Genomic DNA, 20,712 nt, shown 5'->3' with positions numbered 1-20,712 from the left:
GAAGTGGGAATGGCCTACAGAAATGGAGGTCAACATTTTTATTCTTGGATTTGCCTTAGGGCTTTTATTAGTAAGCTTGTCTCTACAAATTGGCTTGAGAATTCACAGCTGGATTTAGAAGAATCTACATTTTACATTCTGAAGAAAACACAGAATCATCATATTCTACCTCCCACAGAGAACAAACTTCCTTTCTTTGTCATTTCTGACAGATGGTTAGCATCTACTTATAAAAGCTTCATGACTGAGGCTCATTACTGCCTAAACCAGCTTGTTCTTGTATGAGAACAAAGTTTTAGAAACTGTAGTCAAAATCTAGATTTAGTTTTGTCAATTGGAGCAGTTTCCCAAACTTCCCTGAGTGGTAGTTGTGAAATCTCATATTACCTATCTTTTTTGCCCCCTGGAAAAAGCTAAACCAGAAATCTGGTTTTGGGCATGTGTGGGTTTATGAAGTTTATCTAAAATAGTAAGTAATTACTGTATTTACTAACCATTTCTCTACCTGAAGGAGCATGTAGGAACTACCTGGTGATCTTCCTTTAAAATGCAGAGTCTAATCAGTTTGGGATGAGACCTGATATTTTTATTTGTTTTGTTCATTCGTTCGTTCGTTCGTTCGTTCCTTCCTTCCTCCCTTCCACCCTTCCTTCCCTCCCTCCCTTCCTTCCTTCCTCCCTTCCTCTCTCTCCTCTTTCCCTTTCTCCTTTCCCACCCCCCTTCTCTCTTTCTCTCTCTCTTTAGTTTTACTTTTTCTTCTGTGTTTTGGAGTTTCTACTCAGAGTCTTATGTTTGCTAGGCAGGCATTGTACCTCTGAGCAATAACACCACTCTTTTTTGTGCTGCTCAGGCCAATTTATAGCCACAAAGCTCCTGTTTTCACTCCTCCTCCCCCACCTCACTTACTGATATACTTGCAATGACAAGCACATTCCACTACACAATTTCTTCTGAGAGGGATTCTTGTGGTTGTTCTTGCTCTGGCTGGCCTGGAATAGCAATCTTGCTTGATCTCAGCTTCTACATACCTAGGGTAATGGACATTCTTTGTTATATCCAGCTATTAGATTGAGAAGTGGAGGTCTTATAAACTTCTTTTACTGGGCCATACTCCTACCAAGATCTCCCTAATCTTAATCTCCTAAATAGCTGGGATTACTGGTTTGAGCCTCTAATGCTCATATGGAGATTCTGCATTCTTTTAATGAGTTCCCACTTGATGTTAAAGCATGCCTTGCCTAGCAAGATTCTTGATATTGTCAAACTTCAGTTTATGGATGATGGTCTTTAAAGTATCCTTGAAGACACAACAATCATTAGCTTCTATTTCTTCATATTTCCAAACTGAATGCTTTTGGTTACTTTATCATTTGTACAGTAATGATATGTTATGTCTTATAATATGCATAATGTTGATTAATTTCTCCTGAATTTTTCTTGACTTGTTTTCTTTTTTAATTGCCTCTAAGTAGTTGTACAAAGGAGTTGCCATTTAACAAAGCAGTTTATGAATACAATGAATTTCGATCAATGTCACTCAACCTATCCCTTTCCTAACTTTTCTTAATTTTGTACGCTATACATTGAATTCAGATATAATACACACAATCTTCCATAATTCCAATGGGTTTTGAAATTCCAATGGTTATTTTCATTGAAAAATGTTATTTGTTGTATGTGTAGATGGCAGAAATAAGACAGTTAATTTCAGCAGAGTTTTTTTGTTAACAAGTTTGGCTGAGTGCTAGTGGCTCATGCCTATAATTGTAGCTACTCAGGAGGCTGAGATCTGAAGAATGAAGTTCATAGCCAGCCTGGGCAGAAAAGTCCCCATGAGAATGTTATCTTCAATTAACCATTCTAAACCAGAAGCTGTGCCATGGTTGAAGTGGTACAGTGGTGGCTCTGAGCACAAAGAGGCTCAGGGACAAGGCTCATCCCAAACCACAACCAAAAACAAAACAAAAAAGCAAGTTTGTTAACCTAGAAAAACTGTCTAACAACTTTATAATAAGCAGAAAGCACAAATTTACTTCTCCTATTGTAGGAGTTCTATGCTAATTGAGACTTTATAAAAATTCCTGAGTGTCTTAAACTATAGGACTTGGCTGAGTTACTAATACTAGAAGCTGTTTCAAGGATGGAAAGGCAATAACTAGATGGATAAAACCTTTTAACAGTTTATGTGAGTTTCAGCCTGCAACCAGGACAGAGGGTACAACCACAGGTAGGGAAGGAATGAATGGTGGGATAAATCCATATTAAAAACTACACCCAAATTCAGGTTGGGGAGATATTTATTTCTAAATATTCTAAATAGGTCACGGGAACATTTTGTGTGGTCTGACGAATTTATGAGCAACAAAAAGAACATTGGAGAAGAGTCTGACTAATGACCAGAGGCTGAGGCCAGAAACTGTATTCACAGCTTGTCAGAGGGAGGTTAATCTACAGCTAGCCCAGCAGAGTTGCTGCCCAGCATTAGTGTGGGTCAAGAAGTTTCAACAAGATGCTCTTACAGGCACTGGGAATTTTGAACACCTCTAGAAATTCATTCATCAGGCATGACAAGCTTGAACTATTTCCAATTTACTTGCTAAGAAGAGAACTACTAAAACATTTTTGGCTAATTCTCATACTACTTGGATTTTAGCCTACAGGCATACATAGATCATTTCTAGAATTGGGTAAGATACGCCCTAACTAATATTGAAGTGGGTGGGAGGGATGGGGTAGAAGGGAGAGTGATAAAGAGTGGCCAGATTTTCTCCAGGGTGTTCTGTTGAAGAATCCTTCCTCAGAGTTTAGAATTCTGAACCTTAAGAAATCTAGCAGCAACAACCAAATTCTCTATAATAGTTATCTTGTTATAAACTATGACAATTGCATACTTTTATGATGTTTTATTAAATTATTCTTTAAACTATGTGAACAACATATTGTCAGTTTTTATAGATGAATATAGTAATAAAGTAAGAGAGAGAAAGTGAGGAACACCTTTCTGTTATCCAGCTTCAAATTCTGTTCTCTTAGTCAACATATTACATATTTTATTTCAGAGGGTTCTTTTTATATCTCTCATACCACAAAAATATGCTCACACACTCATTTAAAAAATAACACTTGGTAACATTACTCAATGGTAATTGGATAAGTTAAGCTTAACAAGGATCTTAAATTCTTACATATTGACACCCCAAGGAGAGATTATTTCTGAAACTATTCCCATAAACTTACCAACAATAGCATATATCACTATACAACATGATAGTATAATTCCATGTAGATGATAAATAAGTTATATAAAGCAAACTGTATATATATCAGTTAACTCTGTCTGCTTAAATGCAAGAGCGACAGCAGTCATGTCCTCTTAAATCATTATAGCTGTTTGTGCTGTTGTGTTTTTCATAACTCTAATGGTATGTCTTCCTCCAGCACTAACATTTAGCAGACCATAGCAATATCTCTTCTGTGTCCTGTTTAATGTCCAAACATTAAAGTTTTATGAGTAACTGCAAATAGATAAGAAGTGCCAAGGCAGGCCCCAGTTGCCTTTGTTTAGCAGTGTGTTCTCTGCAGCCGTTTTCTGAGCTCTGCAAACACATCTTCCATCTGGCAGCTGGCTATGGCTTCAGTTTTTTTCTCTGTATAAAGAAAGCCCATAGTCAATGCTATTTTATACTCTGTTTTTCAGGCTAAGTGAATAGCCTATCAAAATCTTCTCAAGAAGTATTAGTGATCAAATATTACTGATGCACTACAGAAAAATGGTATGTGTGTATTTGAATATTTCTCATGTATTAACATAATTTATGAAAAATCCTTAAATAACAAGAACATATTTGGACCAAAATTTACTTTTTTCTAGTTGAGGAGCACAGTCATCTTCTGCTTTTCTCAGTCTTGCAATTTATGGATCTTGGTCAATCTGTATCTTCAGATTCATTTATATCCTGAGGACAAGTTGACAAAGGTAAACATGTCTCCATCACCATTAACCCAAATCCAGGAATTATGGCCTTATTGGAGACTCAGTATATAGACTCTTATAAATAAAAATATTTATATGGTATATCTTACCTGTGTCACATAGAGCATCAGTTCATTGATGGGCTTTTGCTTTAGACAAACAAGCCTTTTGATTTATGATATTTACCTCTTTCTATCTCACTCCATATGACTTCTCCAGAAAAACTCCTATGTGCATACATGTTGTAATTGATTGAAATAACTCGTGTCAAGTAGTGATTTGGAAAGAGTAACATGGCATTGTTGAAGGTTTGTGACCCAGCTCTATCTGTAATTAATGATCTTACCTGAAGCAAAAACCTAGCTATCCTAGACTTTCTATATCTATAAAATGAGGAAAGCGAACCTTCAAAACAAACAGAAAAGTTTAGGTACTCAGTTATTCTCCAGCTTCCCCCTCCACCCATCTACCCTCAAAAGAGAAAAGTATTCACAAAGGAAAATACTATACAATGAAAGAGAAAGGAAATGCTGCCTATTCAGGTCAACTGAATTTAATTACATGATGCTTGGATTGATAAATTCTGTATTAGCTAGATGGTTCCTAAAATATACTTCAGATATTAGCAAATCAATAATTCCCTTGTTTTTTTTTCAGGAAAATGCACAGTCAGCCAGTAATCAATTGGTGTAATTTATGGATTTAACTGGCTGGCTTTCTAACCAAATTGATTCTTATAAAATCAACATAATTAATAAGAAGTCTGTGGTTTTGTATAAAATTGTAGGTTCAAAATTCTATTCAAAACATAAAAAATAAACATTGAATCTGAAAAATTCTATTCAGCACATCATCAAATTTTCTTCTAAAGGAGCAAAGGAATCTATAAATACACATCAAAAACGTATCCTATAATATGTAGCAAACAATAATTTGGGTACTAATATATAGGAAGCATTGTAAATAAAGGACATAACAAAGCATTGATTTGGAGGAAAATAATTTTGAAAATAATTACAATTATCTAAGAAATAGTAACTATTAAAAATTGAAAATATATGTGTTATATGTGTATTTATATGTTTAGCATATATGCATATACATGTGTGTACTTACATATTTTATTAATCTATGTGCAAATGTTGCAGGTTATTATTTATCTTTCATGGAAGTTAAAGTCTCAGACACTGCAGTACTTGACACTATTATTATAACATTAAAGAAGTATCACATAATGGTATAGGTTTTTGTGTTTTGCTAACCCTAACAATACTCTTTCAATTTCCAAGGTTCAGAGACACTGGCTAATATATTCTTTATTTCTTAGGTCCTAATTTACTACCCAGCAGCTATTAAATTATCAGCTATTCAATGAATTTAGTGAAGAAAAGGTTTCCTGTTCTATGGGATACCAGAACTTTTAATGGCTCTGAGTGTATTCTCTAAATTAGGTCTTCCCCTTTTATTTGATTTTCCTGAAGACACTATTTTTTCTAAAAAATATTGTGAATTTTTGAGAATGATTCTCCACTACCAATCTTTCTCCTTTTCAGAAATCTTTCCTTTCTTTGGCAACTAGTTGACGTAATCTTTTGTTTTTATTTTTACAAAAGAGAAAATGGATCCCATGAAAGTCCTTCATACTGACAGTTTGAAAACATAATTTGTTTTCTAGTCATGTTTCCTAAAACCTAGTGAATTCTATACACCTATCTAGCATCTGTGTCTTCTATTAGCTTTGATGCCTTTGGTTTATTCCATTGGACTAATTTACTTTCCTAATTCTTGCAAGGAATAATCTAATTTGCTTCAGTGATTTTTATTCCAAAAGAATTTTACAGGATTCTACATCTATTCGTGGATATCTTTCTGGGCTCCTCTGAATGTCTAAATATCTATTCCTGAGTCTTTTCAATACTAGTTTATTTATTATATTTTAGTAATATTAAATACCAACATCTGATAGTAAGAATTCCTCATATTATTTTCCTGCTTGGATATTTTTTTATTTAATGTAAATTTTAGGTTTCTTTGTTTGGATATATGTATATACTATTTCAAAAATAATATTTGTTCTCTGAGAAGAAAATTCTTTCCCTACTATTAATGCCTCTTCTGTAAAAAAATCTTGTCACCATATGTGACAAAAGCTTCACCTCTCCTGGTGTTACAACCTAGACCCTAGTAAAGCTTCATTCAAGGAGATTTATTGCCTATTGTGGTGTTTAACACTGATAAAGCAGGCTGAGCCTAGCTGTTAATATGAACAACAGATACCTATTAAGGTTGCTAACTCCTATGCACAACAGCAAATGATAGTGAGGGAAGAACTTTAGAAAGCAGCATGGAGGTGAAACTGCAGAGAGCTGAAACTCTGAAGGACTCTAGAAGTGGTAAGAAGGCAAGAGGCTTCTGAGAACTGAAAGAGACTTTTGAGACCTGAGAGTGAAATGTCATGAAATTGCAAGATTTTAGAGAGTGAAGAGCTCTGAAGACAAGGATGGAGGAGGAATTTTAGAGAATAATAGCAGCTGGAACAGCGATAGTATGCTATTAAGAAGGGAGCAGCCAACAAGGATGTCCAGAGAACTGTTAACAGTTTTTGCTGGGAGCTAAGATGTTGGCACTGAAAGCCCAGAGTTATAATATTAAGAAAGGGCCACTGCTACTCGAAACTCCAGGTTAGTGGCCCCATTGGAATTTCAGTTTACCTATTCACAATTTTAATCTAAACAAAGAGCCTCTGTGAGTGGAAATATAACTGCCTGCTCTTCTGACTACTAACGTGCCACATAATCCTAGCAAATATATTATTTGACCGGTTAGTCCAGTGAATATTGTATTATAAAAGGCACATGCTCCTGTCTCAAAAAAGTAAAGGAATGCAAAATATACACAAATTCTTAAACCTCAATAAATATAGCAACAAGAATGTAAGAACAGTGATTCTCTATGCTTTAAAAATTGTTCTAGATCTCTCTCCTATTGGCTGTTTCTGAATTGTATCCTTTGTAATAAATCAGAATATATTTTAAAAACTTAATAATTGCCAGAGTTTAGGGGAGTCTGGAATAGTGATAGATAAGCACAGCCAAGAGTTTTTGAAAGACTATTCTGGAAGCAAGGTAGAAACATGTCAGTATACATTTACACAAATTTATAGAATGTACAAACATCAAGAGTGATTCCTGATGGTAAACTATTAGCTTTGGGTGGTAATGATGTGCCACAGTGACAAACACACCATTTTGGTTATGTTGACAGTATTGACAGTAGGAGGAGGATATGTGTGTATCTAAATATATAAATATATACTCATACATATATACATGTATACATATGCATACATATATGGCAAATAGTATATGAAAACTCTGTACTTAATGCTCAATTTTACCTTTTACTCATTTATTTGTTTGGAGATATTGGAGTGTGAATTCAGGGCTTTATACTTGATAGACAAGTGCTCTACCACTTGAGCCACACATCAAACCCTAGTGCTCAGTTTTGCTGTAACCTTAAAACTGCTCTTAAGTAAAATCTATTTAAAAAAATTAAAATATTTTTGTCTTCTCTGATTGTGCTGTGGATTTTTGCCTTGGATATGTTATTGGTGATTTTATGGCTATGTTTTCCATTTTTACTACTAGTAAAATGCAAAGGAAAAAAATCAAAATCATCTATTATTATTTGAGTAACAAAGTAGTAGGTGTTTCTATTTCTGCTTATTACTTCCATGTTATTTTTAACCGTAGATTATTTTACACAGTTTGTGTCAAATATGAATTCTAATATGTTTCTTTTTTCATGTAAAACTATATTGTAAATAATTGTCTCCACTTAGTCTTTATACTGATTTCATAAGTATGTAATATCCTGTTGTGTTAATGAATGTTTCATCATTTAGCAAGCCTTGCTCTATTGCTGAAAATTTACTTTGTTGCAGATAATACTACACTTAATACTTTTGGGGAACATATATACTATTGCTTTTGTTGAATATTTTTCCTTAAGAGAACTTTGAAAAAATAAGTGTGGCAAGAGCACCCTTGCATGTAATATTTAGTCTTTTCAGTATTATTTTAAGCTGTACTGATATAAAAGAGTATAATGTTGATGATGAAGTATAGTATTCATTTCACAAAGTTCTTCTTGGCAATTGTACTTCTAATGATCATTTATTAGTCATATCTATTAGTAAATATGGAAGTGTGTGTGTGTGTGTGTGTGTGTGTGTGTGTGTGTGTGTCTGTGTGTGTGTGTGTGTGTGTTCAATTGTGGAGATTTAACCCAAGACCTTGCATGTGTTAAGGTAAGTGTAGTACATACTGAGTCATACCTCTTTTGGTATTTTCTATTTTGTTGCTGAAGTAAAGTCTTGCTAATTTTGCCCCGGCTGGCCTAAAACTATCCATTACTCTGTATTCACCTATTGAGTACCTTGAATTACAGGCATGTACTATCTCCCTCTGTTTACAGTGGAAATGTTTTAAACTGATTTAATAATTTTTTAAAGAATTTGGTTTATATAATAATGCCTACACAAGAATTCAACACTACAGTACTTTCCATTGGTAGTTCGATGCTTTCTTATACATGAACATCAGTCTTACAAGGAAGAAGAAATAACTACATGAGACCAGCTGCTTAATGACTGACACCATGCAGGAAAAAATGTATAGTTTTGGAAGTTTGACAATAGCTTTATTTCTAAAGTAGTTTAAATACTTACCTTGGTACTTCTACTAGAGTAATTGATCAGTATAGCGGAACTTTTCATAAATATTGCAAACTGTAGAATAATCTGTGTTTATGAAGGTGAATTTAAAATTGCTAAGTGTGACGAAGGAGGGCAGTAGTAGACTTAAGTTTTCCTAATCATAGATTTTGCTTTTTCATTCAGTTTTTACTTTGAGAATATAGATTGCATGCAGGATAGATTTAGTATTTAAAGTTCAGTCAAATATCAAAAGGCCCAGAGGTTTTCTTCTGCACTGAAATAGCAAATCCCATTACTCTGAAAAATGAAAAGAGAATAGAATACCTTACTATCTCACTCAGATTATTCCTTGATGCTTTTCCAAGCATCTCAATGGATAGCATTGCATTTCATAGTGGTTTTACCGATTAGTTTAATCTATACTTGACTTTAGAATATACTCAGTAACACTGAGTTGATAAAATTCTGTTAGTCAAAGATAATATATCTCTACCAATCTGGATGGTATAAAAATGCATTCGATTTCCAAATAAATGGTTGTAAAAATTGGCCTACCTTCTACCTTTTAAACAAGTATATGGATTTCATAATAAATTAAATCAGAGATTCTTTTCACTTACCTAGATTAAGTTGTTAGTTGCCTGAGGGAAAAAGCAATTTATTTGTTATTGTTGAAAGTTTCATTTAGACTAAGCAGTATTAAGTTTCTGTCTAGATGTTGATCTCCAGATTGGTAGGTGATCCTGACTTGTGGGGAAAAATTCACTTGACTTGTTTTTCTTAGGTTTACCAGTGTCTATAGAAAATATCTGTGTAGGAGAGAAAAAAATACTTGGAAACGATGAACATATTTTCTCTGGGTAATTATTACTTATATAAGCCTCATTAAGATAAATCATCAGATTAATAGTCTATTTTGTTCCAAGTAACAAGTTAAAAGTGTATTTAATGTACATACATATAAGACCAACAGAAAATGTAGAAGTAAATACAAAATATTTAAAATTAAATTAATTAAAAAAGTCTGTTTCATGCATCAAATCACATAAATGCATACAATATCATCTAGGATTTCAATTTGGAAACAGCTTTTTGGAGATCATTTTATAACAAAAAATAAATGATGTCTTTTTTAGAAGAAGGTTCCTCAAGTCTTTTATTATGTAACTCAACAATAACATGCTAATTTGGTTAAAAGTGCTAGAGAAAAACTTTAAAATCCTTACTAGGTAGATATCCATGAACTTGGTGGCTAAAAATGTCTTATTTCTTTAGGTTTTTTTCCCCCCAACTCTCTGTAAATAAGCAATACATTTTTTAATGTTTAATAGTTTATTGATGAAAAGAAAGGGAATTTGTATATACAAATAGCTTTTAGTCCATAAAATTGCAAATTTAAGAATATTGAAGCTTTGCCTAATTTGATTCTTTCTAGTTTTTAGAATTTTTATTAGTGTATATTACTCCCTGATAAAACCCATGTTTTTTTTTAATCACTACCTCTACTTTCCTCCTTTTTCCTGAACAAATTTGACAAGTTCTTTTATTTTTTTATACGTGTGTAGAACACTTAGATCCTGTTCACTTCCTTATACCCCTTCCTTTTACCACACCCTCTTCTATTGATATACCCAGAGAATATTTTTCATTACTGTCACTCATTTTTAAGGACTAGATTCAACATAAGAGAGTGATTATTTGACATTACAAACTTTACCTTATTTCAGTTAATATGATGATCTCTAGTACTGTTTTCCCGACAATGACTTTCTTTCCTTCTTTCTTCCTTTCTTCCTTTCTTTCTTCCTTCCTTCCTTCCATCCCTCCTTCTCTCCCCCTCCCTCCCTCCCTCCCTCCCTCCTTTCTTTCTTTCTTTCTTTCTTTCTTTCTTTCTTTCTTTCTTTCTTTCTTTCTTTCTTTCTTTCTTTCTTTCCTTCTTTCTTTCTTTCCTTCTTTCTTTTTCTCTTTCTCTCTTTCCTCCCTCCTTTCCTTCCTTCCTTCCTTCCTTCCTTCCTTCCTTCCTTCCTTCCTTCCTTCCTTCCTTCCTTCCTTCCTTCCTTCCTTCCTTCTTTCCTTCCTTTCCTTCTTTCTTTTCTTTTTCTTTTCTTTCCTTTTTTTCTGGTCCTAGGGCTTGAAATCAGGGCCTAGGCACTGTTCCCTAAGCTTTGGTTCAAAGCTCGTGCCCTATCACTTAAGTCACAGCGCCACTTCAGTCGCTTCTGAGTAGTTCGTTGGAGATGAAAGTCTCATGGACTTTCCTGCCTGGGCTATCTTCGAACTGTAATTCTCAGAGCTGGGCCTTCTGAGCAACTAGGATTACAGGATTACATATATGCACTCGACTTAATTAATTTCCTTTTATGGCTGAAGAATGTTCTATTGTTTATGTAAGGGTTGCTGAAAGGAGACCAACATGCCATTTGGGAAGAAGAGAGTTAAGGGAGAACTAAACCGTCGCCTACACAGCATGCAGTGGCTGGACTAATGGTGGAGAGAGATTATGTAGGGAAAGACAGGAGGAGGTGTAGCCGCAGCCCATGTGCAGAAGTGAGGTCCGTTTGCTGTCTCACGGTCAAATGATTTAGAGGTGATTAGTGGTTTTGGGCAGGTGATTTCTGGTAAGACTATGTGCTGTCCTTTATGAAAGGCGCGGGGGCCGGGGCGGGCGTGGTGAGGGGGGATTGGCAATTGGGAGGGGACTTTTCTCCCAGGCAGACCTAACAGTTTATATATTCTTTATCTATTTACATATTCTTTATCTATTCCTCAGCTGAAGAGCACCTAGGCCTTTTCTATAGTTTGGTTATTGTGAATGTTGCAGCTATAAACATGGGCTGGCAGATGACTTTGCTGTGTATGACTCACATATGTTTTGAAGTTGTATAGATAGTTCATACAAGAGTTCTATCATTAAAGTAACTTCTATAATGATTTCCATAATGGTTGCACTAATTAAGCTGATCAGCAACATGATGCCAATAAGATAAAAGCCTTCCCAGGTGTTTAGGAGGAATATATTTTTGAAAGAGAAACCAGAGAAAGTTTCTCTTGTGGAGCCTTACAGCAGGTATACTAGATAATTTTATGTGTATATTCACAGTGATAACTGATCAGCATGTTATGAAAGCAATCACAGATAATTTTATGAAATGCCCTCACTATAAACTAAAACAAATTTAGCAGTATACTTAGAGGAGGTACATATCCTATCTTGACAGATAGGAGGAAGTAATAGAGTAGGTTCTCAAAAAATGAGAGAAAGCACTCAACTGAGCTTGGTAGTAAGGACATTTATTTTCTTTATCAAATATTAAATTCTCCCTTTGTTTTCTATTTCAATCTAGACTTTAGACTTTTGAATATTTTTGTTATCTTCAAGTAGTTGTACCAGGAGTTGCCATTCACTGAAGCAGTTTATGAATACAGTAGATCTTGATCAATGTCACACTTTTTAACATTCTCACACAGCCCTCCCACCCTGTCCGTTCCCTCACTTTTATTAATTTTAGGTTGCATATTGAATTTTTGCCATTTAGCAGGGCAGTCTATGTATACAGACATTTTGATCTGTGCCATCACTTCAACACCTTCACTTCTCCCCCATTTCTCCCACCCCTTCCTTTTATATTTATTTCTCAGTTCTGTGGTATGTATGATGAATTTGTGCCTACATTCTCCCCCATTTTTTCCTTCATTCTTCTATCCCTCTCCCTTGGGCCCCATCCTCCTCTCTTGCAAGTCCCCATTTTCTGGTACTTATTTTGTTTGGCTCTGACTGAGTCTTTTTAAAGAATTAAATTATTTTCACTCTCCATAATCTATTACATTTCAGTTAATTCACTTGTTACCCCTTTCTTACCACCTAGTGTGTTTACCTATAGATTTATAGGCACATTCTCACTCCTACAAATGAAGGAAACCATGCAATCTATGTTTTCTGGTTCTGGCTTACTTACATAATTTTTCCAAGTCTTTCCATTTCCTTACATATGTTACAATATCTTTCTTTCTAGTTGAATAGAATTCCATCAATATACCCAAACTGAACCAAGAAGATTTAAGCCAATTACATAGACCCATAGCAAATAATGAAAGTGAAATGACAATAATAGATCTCCTTTCTAGGAAAAGCCCAGGACCTGATGGCTTCACAGCCAATATCCATAAGATCTTGAAAGAAAATTATAACCAACATTCTTCAAACTCGTCAATGAAATAGAAAGTAAGAGGTCACTATCAAACTCATTCTATTAAGCCAGCTTTACACTCATTCCCCCCAAAAGGGACCCATCTCTTTGATGAACATTGATGGAAAACTCCTCAATAAAATTCTGGCCAATCAAATTCAACAACTTACCAAAGAAATCATATGTTGTATTCAAATGAGATTCATCCCAGTGAAGCAAAGCTGTAAATTACTGAATATAATACAACACATCAACAGAAACAAGAAAAATTACCACACAGTTATCTCAATGGATGAAAAAAAACTTCGACAAGATCCAATACACTTTTATGATAAAAGCTTTGTAGGAATATGTGGAATATTCCTCAATATAACAAAGCTGTATTTCACAAACATACAACTGGCATTATACTCAATGATGAGAATCTAAAACCATTTCCTCTAAAATCAAGGAGACAAGGATGTCCACTTTCTCCACTCGTCTTCAAACTAGTACTGGAATTCCTAGCAAGAACAATAAGGCAAGAGAAAAACATAAAGGGGATTCAAATAGACAAAGAAGAAGTAAAACTATATTTTTTTCAGAAGCCATGATCCTGTATTTAAAGGACCCTATAGTCTCCTTCCTCTAAGCTGCTAGAGCTGATTTTAAACGTTGGCAGTCACTACATTTTTAATTTGAAAAAGATTGTAGTAGTATAATTTATTCTTAAATATATAGCATACAGGATTGGTGAGTGTCTCAAGTTTAAATTAGGTATCTCTGAACCCAAACACAAATGCTATACATAGCAATTGTACATTAGGTAGAAAAAGAGACAGATGCAATTAACCAGATGTAGAAGTTTTCAAATATTTCATTACTTAAAAGTAATTACTATGTGAATATTCAAGAATAAGATATTAATGATCATAATCTGTTTCACAATACAAAGTGTCAATTATATAATATTACGAACAATAATTATATAATTGTTTATTTTAAAGTATAGCAAAATCTTTCCAAGTTTACATCTCATCTCTATCAACTGAATGAATAGCTCTCATATTCAATGACCACCCCTGGTTAGAAAGCAATTGTCACCTATCTTCTAGTTGTAAATAACATAGGAAATGAATGATATTGAGATGAACAATTCTGATATCTTATAGCCACAAGTATCAGAAGTAATGTAGAATATACCATGAATTTAATAAATTTGAAGTTAGGTATTTAGAAAAGCAAAAGATTTTCTGGCATTTCAAAACAACTAGGTTGTTATCCATTATTGATTCACATGGGAATAAACCAGCTATGATGGCAAAGGCCAGACACTAGCACACAGGCTATAAATATGGATGAATAATTTATCTTTTCTATTAAATTTGAATTTATATCCTAACTGGTTGAACCATTTTTTCTCTTTCCTTTTGAAAGGGCTTGTACAAGACTACTGCACTGCTATCAGTGAAGACATAAAAATCTCAGTAAGAAAAATGAAATTTACTGCATACATATTTATCTTATTTGAATAGGTCCTTTTTTTAGTAGGACTTTCATCCTAGCCTACTAGATGATTTTCAAGAATGATTCCTTTTTATTTTATTTTTTTAGGAACCTGGGGATCCAGGTATGCCAGGTATGCTACTACTAAGCAACATCCCCAACCTCCGATCGTGCCTTTTCAATAGATAATCTTAACTATTAATTGTTGAAACTGCATTAGGCAGCTTGTGATTTGAAAGCTATCCAAAGGCCATATTGATAAACACCTAATATTGTTTACATTAACAAGTTACCTTAATTTAGCATATTGTCTCCTAAAATTCCTTAGTACAATTCAAATGTGTTCTTTCTGACCCTCAACTGTCTGATCTAAATCAGACAACAAAACTGATGTTAAAAATTCTACATAGGACATCCTTTATTATTTCTTCTAATATTTCTTGGTTGTGAACTCTAGGAAGGGACTCATTCTAACTTTAAAAAAGTTTTTAATACCGGGCGCTGGTGGCTCACTCATGTAATCCTAGCTACTCAGGGATTGAGGTTCAAAGCCAGCCAAGGCAGGAAAGTTCATGAGACTTTTATCTCCAATAAACCACTAGAAAACCAGAAGTGGTTCTGTGGCTCAAGTGGTAGAGCGGCAGCCTACCTCTGGGCACCCAGGCCCAGAGTTGAAAACCCATGACCGACCGAAAAAAAAAACAAAAAACAAAAGTTATTCGTACAACAAATATTTATTGAAAAGCTGCTCTAATCCAGAATGAAAGATTAAAAACTATTTGGTGTTGTGCTTGATTTGCATGCTGGGACTTGGGGTGTGGCATGGTTTAGAAGCATTGGTTGCTACTGGTGCTAACATAGGAGCATAATGATAATCTATTCATAGTGACCCTGCCTGCTCACAATTGAGCAGAATACCATAGTGCTGCTTTGAAACATATTTTCTTATGGACTTCTGTTTATTTATCTGTGTTCTTTACAATCAGGTCAAGTTGCTATCATTTTAAAGCAGCTGGTTGTAATCAAAAGGTCTTTATTTCTAAACCTCGCAGTAAGCACAAAACAAAATCTATAATAGACAAATCAAAAATAATAAACAAGTAATCAAAATACATTACTAAAACAATTCAAACTCAAAGGAAGACTTTAAGAAATGAAGAAAAGAACTATAACAAAACTAGTAAATGTAACAAAATGGCTCTAGTAAGATGTTAACTACTAGTAATTATCTCAATGTGGAGGGATTAAATTCTCCAATTAAAAGAAACTGAATGGATAGAAAGCAAAAACAAACAAACAAATACAAATCAAGCTAAAACAACAAGTGATAATATCCACCTATAGCTTGTTTATCAGAAACTCACTTCACTTCTTATGACATATGTAGTCTAAAAATAAAGGGATAGAATAACATAGTCTGTAAAAGTGGAATCCAAAGGAAAATAGGTACACTCAACCTACATCAGATAACATAGAGAGAAAGAAGTCCTCAGATAGTAATAAAATGCTCAATATGGTATATAATTCTTACTCTGTGCATCCATAGTACCCAATGTGATAGAAATGCATGAATGAAATGACAATGATATTCCTCATATAATTAGAAAATGTTGAAATATCAAGTATCTAGATAGAAACTTGAGCTAAGGGAACCCATGCTGTGAATATAAATTAGAACAGCCATTATGTGAAACAGTTTTCCTTAAAAAATTGAAAAATTAAATTACCTGATACAGCAATTGCTGTCATGTTTATTACCCAAAGGAAATGAAATCAATTAATTCAAGAGATAACTGAACTCCTGTATTTTATTGTTAGGATTAGTCACTGTACTCAACAAGTAAAAATTAACCAAGTGTCCATCAATCAGTGAATGAATAGAGAAATGTGGTATTTGTATAGATCAGAATACTACAGCAGTTAAAAAGATTGTTCTCTTGACATTTGTGACAACATTGATGGAAGTAGAGATTATGTTAGGAAAAATAAGCCAGGAATGGGAAGGAAAAATACTGTATAATCTCACTTCTGTGGGATCTGAGAAAGTTGTCATAGAAGTTGAAAGTGAACTGGTTGTTATTACAAACTGGAAGAACAGCTAGGGGAGGATGAGGTAAGGTGATTAATGGGTGTGAACATGGAATTATATAGGAACAAAAAGCTTTTCTTTAGAAGACTGAGTCCAGATTCTAATGTACTGTGCATCTTGGATGCCAGAAAAAAGAGCTTTGAAATTATGAATGAGTAGAGAAATACAGGGAACCTGATTTCAACATTATGCAACCTATACATCAATCTAAACATTATACCCCATTAATATACATTGTACTCCATTAATATGTATATTTTTATGTTTTCATTCATCACTTAAAATATTTCTCTCAAATTTTGTCAAATGTTCAACTAAAAGACTTTTGGGTCTTATCACTATTATATCACAATTCATGAAGATTATATCAGAAAATATAAAGTAATATTAAAGGGTCAATTACATAAATAACAATAACAATATATATTTGATGGTTCCTGCATTTTCTTGGTTTTCAAAATTTTATGGTAGAAAATATTTACATTTAATAAGAAGCACAGTCACAAAACTATAAACTTTTCAATTTTATCAAAATATTTAAAATCTAAACAGTAAATTTTAATGTAATTATATCTATATCCTAGACTTGCTTCTATATTTAAAATTATTTTTAATAAATATATTTAAGTTTCATATTAAGAAATAAAATAGGAGAAAACATATGCAAATAAGATTTTAATATTTTCAAGATTATTATCAGATATGATGGTTTTCTTTGAGCAATTTTTTTGGTACGTTTCAGAAGGGAGAAAAGATAAAAAGGAAAGACTTTGTTAATCTGGTTTAAGCTTAACATAGGACCAGATAAACAGTGAGGTTCAGTTTATGTCTTAGAAGAGGCTGGCTGTTCAGATGAGGTCTTAATGAGTTTAAGAACTATAAATTTTTGGAAATTGCTTCCTTATGCTTTTTTTCTATTTTTCCTCTATATATTTTTCTGTGATTTTTGCCTTCCATGTGAGCAGATCACAGATTACCTTTCTGGCATTTTAGGAGATAAGATTGTTTGGTGAACATGGAACTTTTGAGGGGAGATGTACTAAATCATTTGAGAATTTTATCTCCTTTCAGTAAAGGCTATGATATTTTGAGCAGCATAGAGTGACTTTTTACATATTTGCGCCTACTTTTTCAAGAATTTTTTCCCCTCACCTATTCCATAGAAATACTTAAATGTTTTTTTTTCTTTCATGCCATTGTTTCTAACTGATTTATAAGATTATTTCTTTGTTGCTTTGTATGTCTCTCTCCCACAGTATAACCCGTGCTTTCACTGTATTTGATGTCAGTATAATTTGTGGAGGGGAAGGGGAAAAACAAATCGTTTAAATAGGGATACAGGTGGACCCATTGCAACAATGAGATGTACAAGTTGTTATGTCAAAAAATGAACTTTACAACTTTGATGGGGGGGGGTAGCGGGGAGGATTGGGTAGGGGGGCCGGGAGAGGATGGGAAGGGATGGGAGGGGAAACAAAGGAGGAGGCTACAATGCTTGATAAGAAATGTACTCATTATCTTGCCCATGTAATTGTAACCCCTCTGTACAGTATTTTCACAATAAAAAATACTTTAAGTTTAATGAGATATGCATCATTTCACTGACAGAAAGGGCCTGACAGGATCTTTGCTTAATCATCAGAAGGCAGCAAGTGAGAACTGAGTTTCCCTTGAGTATAGGATTCCAAAAGGATGGGGACAGAACTGGCTTGTATCTCAGAGTAGAGAGAGGAGTGGAATATAACAAAAAAAAAGATGCATCTAGATTCTTACACTAACCTCTCTCAAGATTACGATTTTGAAAAGCATGCTACTTAACAAAAGCTTGAGTCTTCTTCAAGTAAAACAATACAAAACAATAAGAAAAATTGATATTTATATTGAATGAGAAAAGAAATTCCTATGATTATGTATTTCAAATGTTGAAAATAATAAAACTCCACAACATTGAATATATAGAGGTCTATCTGTCTGTCAATCTATCTATATCTATCTGTGGTATCTATGTAGCTATCTATCTAGCTAGATAGCTATCATACTTAATTGCCTCTGCACTTTTGTAATATTTTTTGGTTAGTGTTTTTGTCTCCATCCTCTTTGTTCTTAATAATTTAAACACATTATTTTCCATATAGTGAATAGACAGATAATAAATCTTAATAATAGTTGTTCAAGATTTCCTCAGTGTCGATAAAATTGAGAAAATTATCAGGCTTAAAATTAATCATTGGTAATACAGTAAATTCAGCTTAGAAATCCTGTATTGAGTATCTTTCAAACACAAACTGCTATGAATTACTCACTATTTTTTGCACTATGATAAAATTATGTTTTATAATTATAGGAAGTCTGATAAATTGAATTTTGAATAATTACCACTAATGAAGGATTAATGTAAAATATGTTCATGTATAGTCTGAATTAGCAATGTTACTCACAATAATGGATTTGTTTAAAGTAAGCATTGATAAGAATTAAGTCTTCTCTTTTGTGTAAGCAATGGGTCTGGGAAGGTGGCTCAGTGGTAGAGTGCTTGCCTTGCATGCCTGAGGCCCTGGGTTTGATTCCTCAGTACCACATAAGCAAAAAGAAAACCCCAGAAGTGGCGCTTTGGCTCAAGTGGCCTTGAGCTGAAGAGCTGAGGAACAGCGCCCAGGCTCAGAGTTCAGGCCCCACAACCGGACCCCCCTCCCCCCCACAAAAAAATATTTTTTTACTGACACAGTTCTGGCTCTACTTTCAATTCATTTCTTCCTTCTACATATTTTAAAACTTCTGGTGGTAGGTAGCACTAGTTATATTCACATTGCAATATTATTCTGGTCTTGTGTCTTCATCATATGTCTTGGGTCAGTTGGCACAATGGAAATAAAGAATATTTCTAGAATCTATTTTTATACAAGATAGCTACTGATACCATAGCTATAAGCATATAGGGCTATGCATTACACATGTAGACCACAAAACCTAACTTAGTATGTTTCTGATTTAACTTTCTTTTAGCCAAATTCCAAAGTCATCTGATTACTTCAGAGGCAGAAAAGCTGCCATGGAAAGAAATAGCACTTGAAAAAGAATACTTGCCCCATGATTATTTTTACAAATAAGCTAGATGGATCATACTATATTTTTCACAACCTTCAGAAGACATGTCATTATCTGAACCTAATACTTAGGGTTCCATTAATGACTGTGGACTGGGACTCCCCAGTTGAGGGAACTAAATGCTTAAACTACATTAGCTTTTGGTAAATAAACTACTGTGTCCTGTAACCCCATTTCAGATGAAGGCCAGTTAAAGCTCAGTGTCCTATCCTTTGTATGAATAGCACAGCAAGGACAAAGGCATGCCAACAGTTTTTAAATAAGAATCCTGAGTTACTGGGAAGGCTGTTAGATATATTAAAGAGCCAATTAGTAGAATAGCAGTGATAATGAAAATTCTTAATAAAATATACAGAATGGAAATCAATAGGGCTTTTCTGAAAAATATAGTTACATTAGATCACTAAATATTACTTAAATCAATTTAGTTCATTTAAGGCTTCACTCATTTTCAGTAAGGTCTCTTTTCAAAAGCATAAAGCCTTTCAAGAAATGATATATACTATTCCTAAATAATGTAAGTATCAGTTTAAGCTTTATATGGCCAACCTTCAGATTCTATGTATGAGTTAATCAATGCTTTTAATTCTTAGAAGAAAGTAACTTTTAAAATGATTTCAGTTAATTGTGTGATAAAATGATTTTAATATTTCCCAATGACATTATCTTTTCTATAGTGCCACTGTACTGGTGTGTATGTATATTCCAGAATTACTGTCTATTAATGTAAAATTTTTGCCTAGAAGGACTGGTGAAAAAGGACAATGAATTAGAGCTTAATAAGGAAACTATAATGTTTCTAAATCATACTGTTCTACTTTAAAGCACATTTTACTTAATGGCATGTAGTAGCCATATTAATGTTAGCCAACTGGAAGGAGGACTGAATTTCTATTCATATTTCATCTATTGTCTCTTATCAAATGGAGCAGAGCCCTGTTAGGTTAGCAGGTTTTTATGAGCAGGACATAGTTTTATTTACTGTTCTATTTCTTGAGCGTAAAGCAGGTTGTGATAATCAGATACACATATATGCTGGAGTTATGAAGCACTTTTAAAACAGTTCTCCTGTTATTTCTTCTAGTATCCTTTGGTTTAGAACTTTTAAGACAGTTCTTCTGTTATTTCTACTGTTATCATTTGGTAAAAAAAA

Source organism: Dipodomys merriami, unplaced genomic scaffold (assembly GCF_024711535.1).
Source record: "Dipodomys merriami isolate MVZ:Mamm:240054 unplaced genomic scaffold, mDipMer1.0.p SCAF_11, whole genome shotgun sequence".
NCBI classification, from domain to species: domain Eukaryota; kingdom Metazoa; phylum Chordata; class Mammalia; order Rodentia; family Heteromyidae; genus Dipodomys; species Dipodomys merriami.
Note: the sequence above shows the minus strand (reverse complement) of the source record.